The sequence below is a fragment of the Grammomys surdaster genome, unplaced genomic scaffold, assembly GCF_004785775.1.
Source record: "Grammomys surdaster isolate TR1022 unplaced genomic scaffold, NIH_TR_1.0 332572, whole genome shotgun sequence".
Taxonomy (NCBI): domain Eukaryota; kingdom Metazoa; phylum Chordata; class Mammalia; order Rodentia; family Muridae; genus Grammomys; species Grammomys surdaster.
Genome location: NW_021627799.1, coordinates 129,091 through 144,296, shown reverse-complemented (window position 1 = coordinate 144,296; position 15,206 = coordinate 129,091). Strand labels below are relative to the sequence as shown.

The 15,206-nt window shown below is 37.7% G+C and overlaps 2 non-coding genes across 2 annotated transcripts; both read right to left on the bottom strand.

The window, feature by feature from the left end:
* Positions 1-8,303: 8,303 nt before the first annotated feature.
* Positions 8,304-8,365, bottom strand: LOC114616572. The gene has a single exon (XR_003710657.1). It is a non-coding gene; the product is annotated as a U7 small nuclear RNA (small nuclear RNA).
* Positions 8,366-8,454: 89 nt separating this feature from the next.
* On the bottom strand, positions 8,455-8,518 carry LOC114616573. The gene has a single exon (XR_003710658.1). It is a non-coding gene; the product is annotated as a U7 small nuclear RNA (small nuclear RNA).
* Between the last annotated feature and the right edge of the window lie 6,688 nt (positions 8,519-15,206).

Here is a 15,206-nt window from a genome sequence, read left to right as displayed (position 1 = left end):
AAGAGATAAAAGAGAGAATCTCATGTTCAGGAGATACCTTGGAAAACATTGACACAACTATCAAAGAAAATGCAAAATGCAAAAAGCTCCTAACCCAAAACATCCAGGAAATCCAGGACACAATGAGAAGACCAAACCTAAGGATAATAGGTATAGATGAGAGTGAAGATTTCCAACTTAAAGGGCCAGTAAACATCTTCAAAAAAATTATAGAGGAAAACTTCCCTAACCTAAAGAATGAGATGCCCATAAACGTACAAGAAGCATACAGAACAAATGCCAAATAGACTAGACCAGAAAAGAAATTCCTCCCATCACATAATAATCAATACATCAAATGCACAAAACAAAGAAAAACTACTAAACACAGTAAGGGAAAAAGGTCAAGTAACCTATAAAGGCAGACCTATCAGAATTATACCAGACTTCTCACTAGAGACTATGAAAACCAGAAGATCCTGGACACATATCATACAGACCTAAGAGAACAAAATGCCATCCCAGACTACTATACCCAGCAAAACTCTCAATTACCATAGATGGAGAAACCAAGACATTCCATGAGAAAACCAAATTTACACAGTATCTTTCCACAAACCCAGCACTTCAAAGGATGATTGACGGAAAACTCCAACACAAGGAGGGAAAGTACAACCTAGAAAATGCAAGAAAGTAATCTTCAAACAACAACCAAAGAAGATAGCTACACAAACATAATTACACCTCTAATAACAAAAATAACAGGAAGCAACGATCATTTTTCCTTAATGTCTCTTAACATCAATGGATTCAGTTCTCCAATGAAAAGACACAGACTATCAGACTGGATACATAAACAGGACCCAGAATTTTGCTGCATACAAGAAACGCACCCCAGTGACAAAGACAGGCATTACCTAAGAGTAAAAGGATGGAAAAAAATTTCTAAGGAAATGGTTCCAAGAAACAAGCTGGAGTAGCCATTCTAATATCAAATAAGATAGACTTTCAAAAATAATTAATCAAAAACGATAAGGAAGGACACTTCTAAATTGTCAAAGAAAAAATCTACCAAGATGAACTCTCAATTCTGAACATCTATTCTCCAAATGCAAGGGCACCCACATACATAAAAGAAACTTTACTAAAGCTCAATGCATACAGTGCACCTCACACAATAATAGTGGAGGATTTTAACACCCCACTCTCAGCAATGGACAGATCATGGAAACAGAAACTAAACCGAGACACAATGAAATTAGCAGAAGTTACGAACCAAATGGATTTAACAGATATCTATAGAACATTTCATCCTAAAACAAAAGAATATAACTTTTTCTCAGCACCTCATGGTACCTTCTCCAAAATAGACCATATGATTGGTCACAAAACAGGCTTCAACAGATACAAAAAGATTGAAATAACCCCTTGTATCCTATCAGATCACCACATACTAAGGCTGTTCTTCAATAATGACAAAAACAATGGAAAGCCCACATACACGTGGAAACTAAAAAATGCTCTACTCAATGATAACTTGTTCATGGAAGAAATAAGAAAGAAATTAAAGGCTTTTTAGAATTTAAGGAAAATAAGGACATATCATACCAAAACTTGTGGGACTCCATGAAAGCAGTGCTAAGAGGAAAATTCATAGCTCTAAGTGCCTACTAAAAGTAACTAGAGAGAGCATACAGTAACGACTTGACAGCACACCTAAAAGCTCTAGGACAAAAAGAGACAAATACACTCAAGAGGAGTAGACAGCAGGAAATAATCAAACTCAGGGCTGAAATCAACCAAGTGGAAACAAAAAGGACTATACAAAATACCAACAAACCCAGGAGCTGGTTCTTTGAGAAAATCAACAAGATAGATAAACTCTTAGCCAGACTAATCAGAGGGCAGAGAGCCAGTATCCAAATTAATAAAAATCAGAATTGAAAACATAACAACAGAAACTGAGGAAATTAAAAAAATCATCAGATCTATACTCAACAAAACTGGAAAATCTGGATGAAATGTACAATTTTCTAGACAGATACCAGGTACCAAAGTTAAATCAGGAGCAAATAAAACATCTAAGCAGTCCCATAACCCCTAAAGAAATAGCAGCAGTCATTAAAAGTCTCCCCACCAAGAAAAAAAGCCCAAGACCAGATGGTTTTAGTGCAGAGTTCTATCAGACCTTCAAGGAAGACCTAATATCAATTAGCTTCAAACTATTCCACAAAATAGAAACAGAAGGAACACGGCCCAGTTCATTCTATGAAGCCACAATCACACTCATACCTAAACCTCACAAAGACCCAACAAAGAAAGAGAACTTCAGACCAATCTCCCTTATGAATATTGATGCAAAAATACTCAATAAAATTCTTACAAACAGAATCCAAGAACACATCAAAACAATCATCCATCATGATCAAGTACACTTTATCCCAGGAATGCAGGCATGATTCAATATTCAGAAATCCATCAACATAATTCACTATATAAACAAACTAAAAAAAAACCACATGACCATATCACTAGATGCTGAGAAAGCATTTGATAAAATTCAACATCCCTTCATGATAAAAGTCTTGGAAAGATCAGGAATTCAAGGCCCATACCTAAAGATAGTAAAAGCAATATACAGCAAGCCAGTAGCCAACATCAAACTCAACAGAGAGAAACTTGAAGTGATCCCACTAAGATCAGGGACCAGACAAAGCTGTCCATTCTCTCTCTACCTATTCAATATAGTACTGGAAGTCCTAACCAGAACAATTAGACAATAAAAGGAAGTCAAAGGGATACAAATAGGAAAAAAAGAAGTCAAAATTTCACTATTTGCAGATGATATGATAGTATACTTAAGTGATCCCCAAACTTCCACCAGAGAACTCCTAAACCTGATAAACAACTTCAGCAAAGTGGCTAGTTATAAAATCAATTCAAATAGTAGCCTTCTTCTACATGAAACATAAGCAGACTGAAAAAGAAATTAAGGAAATGACACCCTTCACAATAGTTGCAAATAATATAAAATACCTTGGTGTGAATCTAACCAAGCAAGTGAAAGATCTGTATGACAAGAACTTCAAGTCTCTGAAGAAAGAAATCGAAGAAGATCTCAGAAAATGGAAAGATCTCCCATGCTCGTTGATTGGCAGGATTAATATGGTAAAAATGGCCATCTTGCCAAAAGCAATCTACAGATTCAATGCAATCTCCATCAAAATTCCAAATCAATTCTTCATAGAGATAGAAAGAGCAATTTGCAAATTCATTTGAAATAACAAAAAAGCCAGGATAGCCAGAACTCTTCTCAACAATAAAAGAACTTCTGGGGCAATCACCATCCCTGACCTCAAGCTGTACTACAAAGCAATAGTGATAAAAACTGCATGGTATTGGTACAGAGACAGGCAGCAAGATCAATGGAATAGAATTGAAGATCCAGAAATGAACCCACACACCTATGGTCACTTGATCTTTGACAAAGGAGCTAAAACTGTCCAGTGAAAAAAGTAGAGCATTTTCAACAAATGGTGCTGGTTCAACTGGAGGTCAGCATGTAGAAGAATGAAAATTCATTCATTCTTATCTTCTTGTAAAAAGCTCAAGTCCATGTGAATAAAGGACCTTCACATAAAACCAGGGATGCACAGAAACTAATAGAAGAGAAGGTGGGGAAGACCCTCAAATACCTAGGCACAGGGGAAAAGTTCCTGAACAGAACACCAATGGCTTATGTTCTAAGAGCAAAAATTGATAAAATGGGACCTCATAAAATTGCAAAGCTTCCGTAAGGCAAAGGACAGTTTCTTTTATATATATATATAGTTTATGTTTTTTTCAAATTGTAATTTATACTCATTCACACAGAGGTTATAAACAAAAAAAGGTAGGACGTGGGGAAGGGGATGACACTGGAGCGTGGGTGTTCAGGGGAATACAGATACTTTTCAGAACAGGGTATCGGCTGGGTGAGGGTTCAGGGGACAGGTCACTATTACTCTGCCTATGGTTCACTTGTCCTTATCTAAGTTGGTAATATCTGCCAAGGCTACCTATTTACAAGGTCTAGGACTACTCAGGCTAGTAAATTGTCACAAAAACTGCCTGTTTACAATAGCTTATAGCCATCTGTTTCAGTGTTTATTCACAGAAACCCAAGACTTGGTGTTAGTATACATGTATGACAGGCCTATTGCTGATTTTATGCCTTTTATTCTAGGCCTTCAGTGTATAAACAGGGCTGCCCCTGACATCTCCTCCCTTCTCTAAGTATAGAAGGGCTGTGGCAAATATAATCTTGCGAAGGCGGGGATAGAGGCCTGACCTCCAGTAATTGAAGGGGACCTTGTAATGGCTCCAGTCCCCCTGTTGTTGTCCAGTGAGGCATGAGGGCCATACCCCTCCTGTTGTCTTTTTCCCGGAGAGGGGATGCTTTTGACATCAACCCCTATGCAGTCAGGCTTGTCCCTCAGGGAACCCAGAGATATATTTTTAACTTTTATTGATATTCCCTTGCAGTGCTTAGCCTCGCAGCCTAAGCAAGAATTCAGATCTCAAAGGACACTTTCAATAGGACAAAATGGCAGCCAACAGATTGGGAAAAGATTTTTACCAATCCTACATCTGATAGAGGGTTAATATCCAATATATACAAAGAACTCAAGAAATTAGACTCCAGACAACCAAATAACCCTATTAAAAATGGGATACAGAGCTAAACAAAGAATTCTCAACTGTGGAAACTCAAATATCTGATAAACACCTAAAGAAATGTTCAATATCACTTGTTATCAGGGAAATGCAAATCCAAACAACCCTGAGATTCCACCTCACACCACTCAGAATGGCCAAGATCAAAAATTCAGGTGATAGCAGATGCTGGTGAGGGTGTGGAGAAAGAGGAACACTCCTCCATTGTTGGTGGGACTGCAACATGGTACAACCACTTTGGAAATCAGTGTGGCGGTTCCTCAGAAAATTGGACATAGCATTACCTGAGGACCCAGCTATACCACTCCTGGGCATATACCCAGAAGATGCTCCAACATATAACAAGGACACATGCTCCACTATGTTCATAGCAGCCTTATTTATAATAGCCAGAAGCTGGAAAGAACCCAGATATCCTTCAACAGAGAAATGGATACTGAAAATATGATACATTTGCACAATGGAGTACTCAGCTATTAAAAACAATGAATTGTAGAAATTCTTAGGTAAATGAATGGAACTAGAAAATATGGTACATTTGCACAATGGAGTATTACTCAACTATTAAAAACAATGAATTCGAGAAATTCTTAGGTAAATGGATGGAACTAGAAAATATCCTGAGTGAGGTAACCGAATCACAAAGAACACACATGGTATTTACTCACTGATAATTGGGTATTAGCCCAAAAGCTTGCAATATCCAAGATACAACTCACAGACCACATAAAGGTAAAGAACAAAGAAGACCAAAGTGTGGGTGCTTTTTTCTTTCTTAGTAGGAGTAACAAAATACTCATGGGAGCAAATATGGAAACAAAGTGTGGGACAGAAACTGAAGGAGGGGCCGTCCAGAGACTGCTCCACCTGGGTATCCATCCCTTTTGCAGTCACCAAAGGTAGACGTTGATGTGGATGCCAGGAAGTGCATGCTGACAGGAGCTTGATATAGCTGTCTCCTTAGAGGTCTGCCAGAGCCTGAAATATACAGAGGCAGATGCTCACAGCTAACCGTTGCGCTGACCATGGGGTTACCAATCGAGGAATGAGAGAGAAGACTGAAGGAGCTGAAAGGGTTTGTGGTCCCATGGGGAGAGCAACAACACCAACCAACCAGAGCTCCCAGGGTCTAAACCACCAAGCTGGGAGCACATAGGGAGGGACTCATGGCTCCAGCTCTCTATATAGGGGAGGATGACATTGTCAGGCATAGGTGGGTGAGGAAGTCCTTGGTCCAGTCAAGGCTGGATGCCTCAGTGTGGAGGAAATCGTGGGTGGGGAGATGGGAGTGGGAGGGTGGGTGAGGGCATATCATCATGGAAGTAGGAGGAGGGAGGATGGGATATAAGGTTCCTGGGTGGGAGGGAAATGGGTAAAGGGGATTATATCTGAAATGTAAGTAAAGTATCTAATAAAATTTTTTTTAAAAGAAAGCAGTTTAAGACCTGAAAATGAAATAGAATCAATAAAGGAAACTGAAACTGAGAGAATTCTGGAAATGAAAATTTAGAAACATAAACAGGAGGAACCTTAGAGTCAATACTTACCAATAGAGTAGGAAAGAAAAAGAGAGAGAATCTCAGGTATTGAAGACACAATAGAAGAAATGGATACCTTTGGTAAAGAAAACATTAAACCTAAAAGAAAAAAATTATGACATAAAACATCCAGGAAGTCTTAGATACCAAGAAAAGACCAATTCTAAGAACAGGAATAGAGGAGGGGGAAGAAGAAGCCCAGGTTAAAAGTACAGAAAATATTTTCAATAAAATCCTAGATGAAAAATTTCCTACTCTTTTAAAAAAGGACATGTCTATCAGGGTACAAGAAGCATACAGAACATCAAATAGACTAGATCAGAAAAGAAATTCATCTGAGTACATGATAATACACTAAATGTATAGAACAAAGAAAGTATATTAAAAGCTGCAAGGGGGGAAGATCAAGAAACATATTTCAGAATTACATCACTTTACATCTTGTTCACTACCCTCCTCCTGGTCACCCCCTTCCCACAATTTTTCCCTTCCCCTCTCCCCTTTTCCTTTGAGCAGATGGGGGACCCCTGGGTATCCTACCATCCGGACACTTCAATTAACTAAAACCCAAGCAGCTGAACATGCCTATGAAGGAGTTTTCTTCATTAGGTTATTTAAGGTGGGAGAATCAACTTAAATTGGGCCACACCTTCTGGTAGCAGCCCACATAAAAGGGACATGGAAAAAGGAAGTGTTTCCTTTTTGCTTACTTGCCCTCACTCTCACTGGTAAGTTCATTTATCTGTTTTTGACCATTCCTTTATTGGTGTTAGAACCTACTTCTCTGATATTGCAACAAAGACTGAAAACTGGCAGCTCTCTAGGACCTCCCTGTGTCTTGAGCTCCAAGTAAGAAATGCTAAAACGACCATCCAGTCTCATGAACTGAACAACTTCTCTCAGCTATACACACATATTTGCACACACACACACACACACACACACACACACACACACGTCAAAGTATTTTTAAATTTTTAGCAAAGACGTATTCTTTTATTTTTTTATTTTTCCTCAAATCGTAATTCATTCACACAGGGGTTATAAACACAGAAAGGCAGGATGTGGGGAAGGGAATGACACTGGAGTGTGGGTGTTCAGGGGGAATACAGATATCTTTCAGATCCAGGTATCGGCTGGGTGAAGGTTCAGGGGACAGGTCACTATGACTCTGCCTATGACTCACTTGTCCTTATCTAAGTTGGTATTGTCTGCCAAGGCTACCTATTTACAAGGTCTATGACTACTCGGGCTGGTAAATTTCCACAAAAGCTGCCTACTTACAATAGCTTATAGTCATCTGTTTCAATGTTTTTTCACTGAGACCCAAGACTTGGTGTTAGTATACATGTATGGCAGGCCTATTGCTGATTTTAGGCCTATGGCTGATTTTAGGTCTTCAGTGTGTAAGCAGGGCTGCCCCTGACATCTCCTCCCTTCTCTAAGTATAGAAGGGCTGTGGCAAATATAATCTTGCGAAGGCGGGGATAGAGGCCTGACCTCCAGTAATTGAAGGGGACCTTGTAATGGCTCCAGTCCCCCTGTTGTTGTCCAGTGAGGCATGAGGGCCATCCCGATGGCAAAGACGTATTCTTAGGAGCTAAATGTAGGTTTAATTTCTTTACAGCCATAGATCTCTGTGTAAATATTTTATTTGGTGAAGTCAAACAACACAGAATGTTAATTCATGTGAGATCTTATTGTAAGCTTTCCTTTCTTTCTTTCTTTCTTTCTTTCTTTCTTTCTTTCTTTCTTTCTTTCTTTCTTCCTTTCTTCCTTTCTTCCTTTCTTCCTTTCTTCCTTTCTTCCTTTCTTCCTTTCTTCCTTTCTTTCCTTCCCTCCTTCCCTCCTTCCTTCCTTCCTTCCTTCCTTCCTTCCTTCCTTCCTTCCTTCCTTCCTTCTTTTTTTCTTTTAAAATTTTTTTGTAGTTTTGATTTTGTTTTCTTGGGATTCCTGAGGAAGAGGTGTTTGGGAATGACAGTAGAAACTACTTGAAGTTATTGATTGGTGCAAGCTGATAGCTCTGTGGTCTGCTCCAGACAGCTTACTAGACAGCTCTCTAGGTAGCTCATGGGTTTTCTGTCCAAAGTTAGAAAACCTGCTAGAAAAATTGTAAAAGAGCTGTAACAGGTCTCTGTATAGCTCTTGAGTTTTCTGACCAAAGACAGAAAACATGTTAGACAAAATTTTAAAGGTGCTGTGTTAGCTCTCTAAATAGCTCTTGAATTTTCCAACTAAAGTCAGAAAATCTGCTAGAAAAAAATTCTAAAAGAGCTATGATAGCTCTCTAGATAGTTCAGCTCATGAAGACCAAAGTCCAGGCTCTTTACATATCATTTCAATCATTTAACCCATGTTAGCCTTTGATTCTCTCACAAATCAAATAAACATTTTGTGACCTTAGTGTCTTTATACTTAGAAAAAGACAGCAAGTATATTTTTAACAGAGCAAGTCCTATGTGGTTTGTTGGGCACAGTGCTTCTGATTGCCAAATCTAGACATAGAGGCTATTTTTTTGTGAGAAAGTTAACTTTCTGATTTCCAACTTCTTTACTACCTTAAGATTTGCTGTCCTGGTACTTGCTCTGTAGACCTTGATCTCAGAGATCTGCCTGCCTTTGTGAATACAAGCAATAAGCTTAGCTGGGTGGATCACACCTTGAAACCACAACCCCTTCATTTCCTGGTACTCCATTATTACTTGACCCACAAGCCTTGTTTTATTTAACTATTCCTTTTCTGTTGCTGATGCATTAGTGCAGCTGCTTCGTTTCTTTCATGTCTATGAAGTCCATCGTACAATTCATATTGTATCTTTACATTTTGCATAGTTTATATATTCATGAACTCATGTTTTCAGAGTTCTTTCCCACAGCGTTAAGGGGTTTCTTGAAGGTTGTAGTACTATCATTTTTCTGGGGAACATTAGAAACGTTCTCACTTCCTGTGTTGTTTCTAATTATCATCAGTCTTTAAGCTTGGCAGAGAGCATTCCCTGATAAACTAGGCAAGAGAAATACTTGTTGTCTTACATACACAGGGACCTATCAGCCAAGCAGTCCTTTTCTGGCAATCCTGAGTGCACTGTGGATGTTTTAAAAATTTTATTCTAGAGAAATTTCAGTCCAGTTATAAGGAACTCCAAAAAACATATGCAGCTGAAACTAAAGGTCCTGCTGCAGGAGGCCTTGTTTTATTCATGTGAATTACAGACAGTTTGCTCATTTTTGAACAATTCTGTTGTGGTCAAGATAAGCCTAGGCGAACTCTTAATGACTCTGTTGATCCTGCAGTTCTTCTTTTCTCTTAGGGCAGGAGCGGGAACACCCTCCAAAGACTCAACAGAAGTTCAGTGATTCCTGCCATGCAAAGCTCCTCCTATGTAAGGCTTATTTCTGGTGAAGCTGCAAGCTGGGCATATGCAAGACTGATTGGAGAAAACATTGAGTCATCCCTTATCTTGCTATGTAAGCAGTATGTCTGTTTCTCTTTTTAAAATTAGTCTGGATGCTTCATGCCCTGTAGTAGTAGTTTAAAAAAACATTCTACTTCATTTTCCTGATTATTTTCTAACTAGAGACAGAACGAATTTGTGGAGTTGGGTGGGTGGGGAGGTGGGGAGTCTCTAGGAGGAACTGGGGAAAAGTAAACCATGATCAGAATATATTATATGAAAAAAAAACTATTTTAAGTTAAAAGAATAATTATTGGCAAAAAATTCTTGCAAGGGAAAACAAGAACAAAGAAAATCCAAACCCATTTTCTGGCAAGAAATAATAAAAATCAGAGCAGAAATCAGTGTAATAGAAAAAAGCAAAAAATAAATGAAATAAATGAATTTAGGAGCTGGTTCTTTAAGAAGATAAACAGCATTAACAGGCCCCTTTCCAAACTAACTAAAAGAAAGAAGAAAGAGCCCAGATCAACAGAATAAAAAATGAACAGGTAAACAATTATAGCAGATATCACAAAAAATTCAGATTATTTTAAAACATATTTTTAAAACTTGTATTCCTCTAAGCTGGAAAACCTAAAATAAATGGGCAAATTTATAGATTCAGCCAAACCTTGAAAAGTAAAACAAGGAGAATTCAACAATCTAAACTAACTTAAAAAAAAAATCAAGCCAGGCGGTGGTGGCGCACGCCTTTAATCCCAGCACTTGGGAGGCAGAGGCAGGCGGATTTCTGAGTTGGAGAGTTCGAGGCTAGCCTGGTCTACAGAGTGAGTACCAAGACAGCCAGGGCTACACAGAGAAACCCTGTCTCGAAAAAAAAAATTAAAAAACGAAAAGATCATAATTAAAAATCCTCAAGCCCCCCCCAAATGTCCAGAGCAAGATAGATTCACAGTAAAATATTAGCAGACATTAAAATAATAATCTACAGCTAATCCTTCTTAAACTATTCAAAGAAATAGAAACAGAAGAAACACTTCTATGCTTCTTTTATGAAGCCAGTCTCATTCTAGTACCAAAACCAGATAAAGACACAATAACAATAACAAAAAGAAGATTGTGGGCCAATATTGTTAAATGAATAGTAGTCTAAAATATCCACAACAGAATATAGATGTACATCAAAAAGACTAGCCACCATGACCAATTTTGCTTTATCCCTGAAATGCAGGGATAGTTCAATATACACAGGTCAACAAATCTAATATACTACATAAATTCATGCAAAGGGGAAAAAAATCACATGGTCATCTTAATAGATTCAGAAAACATCTTTGATAAAATCCAACATGCCTACATAATAAAAGAAAATGTAGAACTAGAGGGAACATATCCCAACACAATAAAAGATAGACATGAGAAATCAATAATCAACATCATTATAAAGAAGAAATGTGTTTAGCAATTTCACTGAAGTCAGAAATGGGTCAAGACTGCCCACTATACCCATTGTTTTCAATTTCATTCTCCAAGAAGCAATAATGCTAAATAAAGGGATGCAAACTGGAAAGAAGTCAAACTATCTCGATTTACAGATTCCATTGTGGTATATATTAGAGACTCTCAAAATTCTACCAGAAAATTTCTAAAAATGATGAATAAATTCAGAAATATGGCAGGATACAGAATCAACTTGTGCAAATCAACAGCTTTTTTTTTTTTTTTTAGACAAACAAACATGTGAAAAGGAGATTATGGGCACACATTTAATCATAATAATCTTAAAGAAAATAAAGTATCTAGAAATAAACTTAGCCAAGGAGGTGAAGGATGTCTCCAATGAAAACTTCAAATCTCTGAAGAAAGAAATTAGGAAGACAATAGAAAATGGAAAGGCATCCCATGCTCACAGAATGGGAGAACTAGCTTTGTGAAAAATGACAATTCTACCAAAAATTATTTACAGATTCAGTGCAATCTCAATCAAAATTCCTATTTTACTCTTCACAAAAATAGAAAAACTATACTAAAACTCATATGGAATGACAAAAGACCCCCATATAGCCAATACAATCCTGAACAAACAGAACAATGCTACATTATATTACATGGCTAGATAACAATGGATTATCATACCAGGTCTTAAGATACACAGCTATAGTAATAAAAGCAACATCATTCAGACATAAACTTAGGCAGTACCTTACATGATATAGGTAGGAAAGGGCTTCCTGAATAGGATTCTATTTGCTCAGAAAACAATGTCAACATTGACAAGTGGGACTTCATAGAACTAAAAATTTTCTACACAGTTAAAGAAACAATTAGGGTGACAGGATGCCTCACAGAATGGGAGACACTCTTTGTCAGCTGTACATCTAGATAGACAATTAATATAGAAGATATATAAACAATTCAAACAAAACAAAACAAATGACATATTTGAAAAATAGGCCTGGGATTTGAATAGAGAATTCTCAAAACAAACAAAAAAAAAAGTGACTAAGAAATATCTAAAATAAGACAAAAGAAAAACCAGAAAACCAAAGCCAAACCAAAAAAAATCATTGTCACTAGAAATATAAAATGTTAGATCAAAGCAAATAGATGATTTTATCTTACAGCAACCAGAGTGGGAAATATCAACGGAACAACTGAGAACAAATGCTGGAGAGGAGGTGCGGGCAAAGGAACCTTCATTCACTGTTGATGGAATTGCAAACTGGTTTAGCCATTATGAAAATGTATGTGGAGGATCCTTAAAAAGTGTAAAAATAAATCTATCATATGACTCAGATATACCACCCCTTAGCATATGCCCACAGGACTCTATATCCTACTTCACAAATGTTTGCTCATCCATGTTCGTTGCTGCTCTATAGCTAGGAAATGAATATTGTACTATGAATACTATGAAATACTGTTCTGCTATGAAGAAAAATAAAATCATGAATATTGCAGATAAATAGATAGGACTAAAAAAAGATCATACTAGACTAGCTGACCCAGACCCTGAAAGACAAACATTGAATGTTCTCTCATCGGAGGGTCTTAGATCTAAATCTTCAGATATGAGTACATCTTTATTAAGAAATAACTACAGAAAGCAGGGAATTAAAAATGACGTGGTGGGGGTAAAAATAAATCCAAGGAGGATAGAGGTGATCTTACCAAGGATGTAGGAAAGAGCAGGAGTTTTAGGAAGGGGCCAGGGAGGTAAATATAGAGGAAGGACAGAAGATAGCAAAGGGCAATAACATGGTGTGTGAAGTGTTATCAGGAAAATGGGAGCATGAGAGTTTGATAAGGTCTGGGATGGATGTAAATACAGAAGAAGAAGAAGGGAGGGAAAAATAACAAAAAAAAGGATGTCTAAAAATGGCATAAAGAGTCATACTATTAGCTACTTAAAAGTAAGAATACAGTTTAAATGAACTTTTCCCACGTAGTTGCTTTCTTTAAGAGCCAAAGATCATCTAACCAAAACCCCAATACCTGACATGAGAACACCTCTTTTGAATTGTTGGTCAGTGATATTCAAGGGACTTGCAAAATATAAATCTCACTGCTATTGACCTTTGTTGCCCCCTCACTACCACCTCAAGAGGTATAAAGAAATTTCCTATCACCTAGTACTGAAGACTCCATGCACTTCTGAAACAGGGCCATACAAACTTCCAAAGCAGGAAGCAACCAACAGTCCTACTCAGCTATGATATTTACCAACCATATCGATGACTAAGAAGGCCAGATAAGGGCTCAGTAGTGGTACACATACCTTGGAAGTAACCACCAGCTCTCTAATTGGACTTAAAACCTTCTCAACAAGAGGGAAACCATGTCTGGCACTGGAAACCTAGCCAATTATCCAGGGGCAGAGAAGTCATGGATCTTGGAAAAGAATCTACAATGGTCATTTTACTAAACCAGCATAATCCCTAACTACATTCTAAGTATGTGTTCTTTACCCACAGAGAAGTTTAGTCCTCATTCCTCAATCAAAGAAACTTCTTTCTGCAACAGATGGAGACCACTATAGAAAACCATAACCAATCAAAATGCAGAATCGTGGAGGCCAGTCTCCATAGATACATCTACAAAAGAACTCCCATACAAGGTTCAGGAATCATTAATGGAAGAGGCAGCAGAAAAATTGTGAGAGTCAGAGGATCAGGAAATTCACAGTGAGATTGTGTCTTCTATGTGGTATATACGCTATACCCATACAGTTTCAACATCATGACTGACAACCTGTAAGAGGACATGTTCCCTGAAAAAGACTGATTTAGTCTCAGTTACAATTAATTACCTATAGCTCTTTATTTAGGGTTGAAACCTCATGAGAGTTCCCCCACCCATGTTGACATATCAGTTGGTATTGTCATTTCCCAGGTGATGCTTAGGTGACCAGAATGTAGAGATTTCACCATGCAGTCTCCCTGTCATCTATAGAAGACACTATCATGCAGCAGACATTTTGACCCTCTGGCTCTTACAATCTTTCTATTCTCTCTTGCATCATGTTTCCTGAGCCTTAGGTGTAGGGGTTGTGTTGTAGGTGTGTCAGTTGGTGTTGGACATCCCTCAGTCAGTTGCTCTCTGCCTTTTTCACTAGTTGCATTTTTTGGTAATAGTCTGCTGGAAAAGAAACTTCTTGAATGCGGAGTGTGAATGACATTTACTTGCGCATTATAAGAATGAGTATTTACAATGCAGTTAGAAACCGTAGTGTGTTAGGGAAGCAGCATTAGTAGATTTCCCTCTAGGATCCATGAGCCACAAGGTGTGGGATAGGTTTACAGTACCAGGCATTGATTTCTTCCTATTAGGTGGGTCTTAAGTGTATTTAGGTGGCATTTAGTTACTCCCAGGCTATAAATGCCACTACTGCACCCTTCAGGATGTCTTACTATTCTGTTCATTTTGTGGGCACACAAGTTTTATGTGTCTTAGAGATCACTTGACCTCACTCTTTTGTCTTTTTTCTCCAGAGATGGTGTCATGCTCCCTGAATGGAAAGACTGCACTCCATTCATCTCCCTCAAACACCTATTTACAATGACTTATCTTCATTAAGTCCACTCAAGAGGCTGCACCCTACCTCAGCACCCACCACTGCTTTGTGCTAAGTTAATTTGTTCCTGTTTTCATGTCCTTTTTGAAAGGGCTGTTATACTTTTCATCTGCACTTTGTTCTCCTATTATATTGTAAATCCCCGAGAATGAGAACAATGTCTTTTCCTTCATTTGCATATCACCATGGCATCCAGTTGAGAATGCCATTAGAAGGCAGCTCTCATTAAATCAAATTTTCACTGATGAAATCATGTCTAGGTTAAAAAAACCGCATCAACATAGCCATTATATGTATTTTCTCTTTACGTCTTTGAGAAATATAGGCATGAAAATTCCATGTAAAAGATGTATTATGTTTTAGAAAAAAAACCTCACAAATTAATATATTCAAATGCAATTTAAAAACTCAAGTTATTTATAATAAGATATCATTGATTGTGAAGGTGTGTGCGTGTTTGTGTGTATCTGTGTGTGTATGTGTATAAGGGCTTGGCAAATA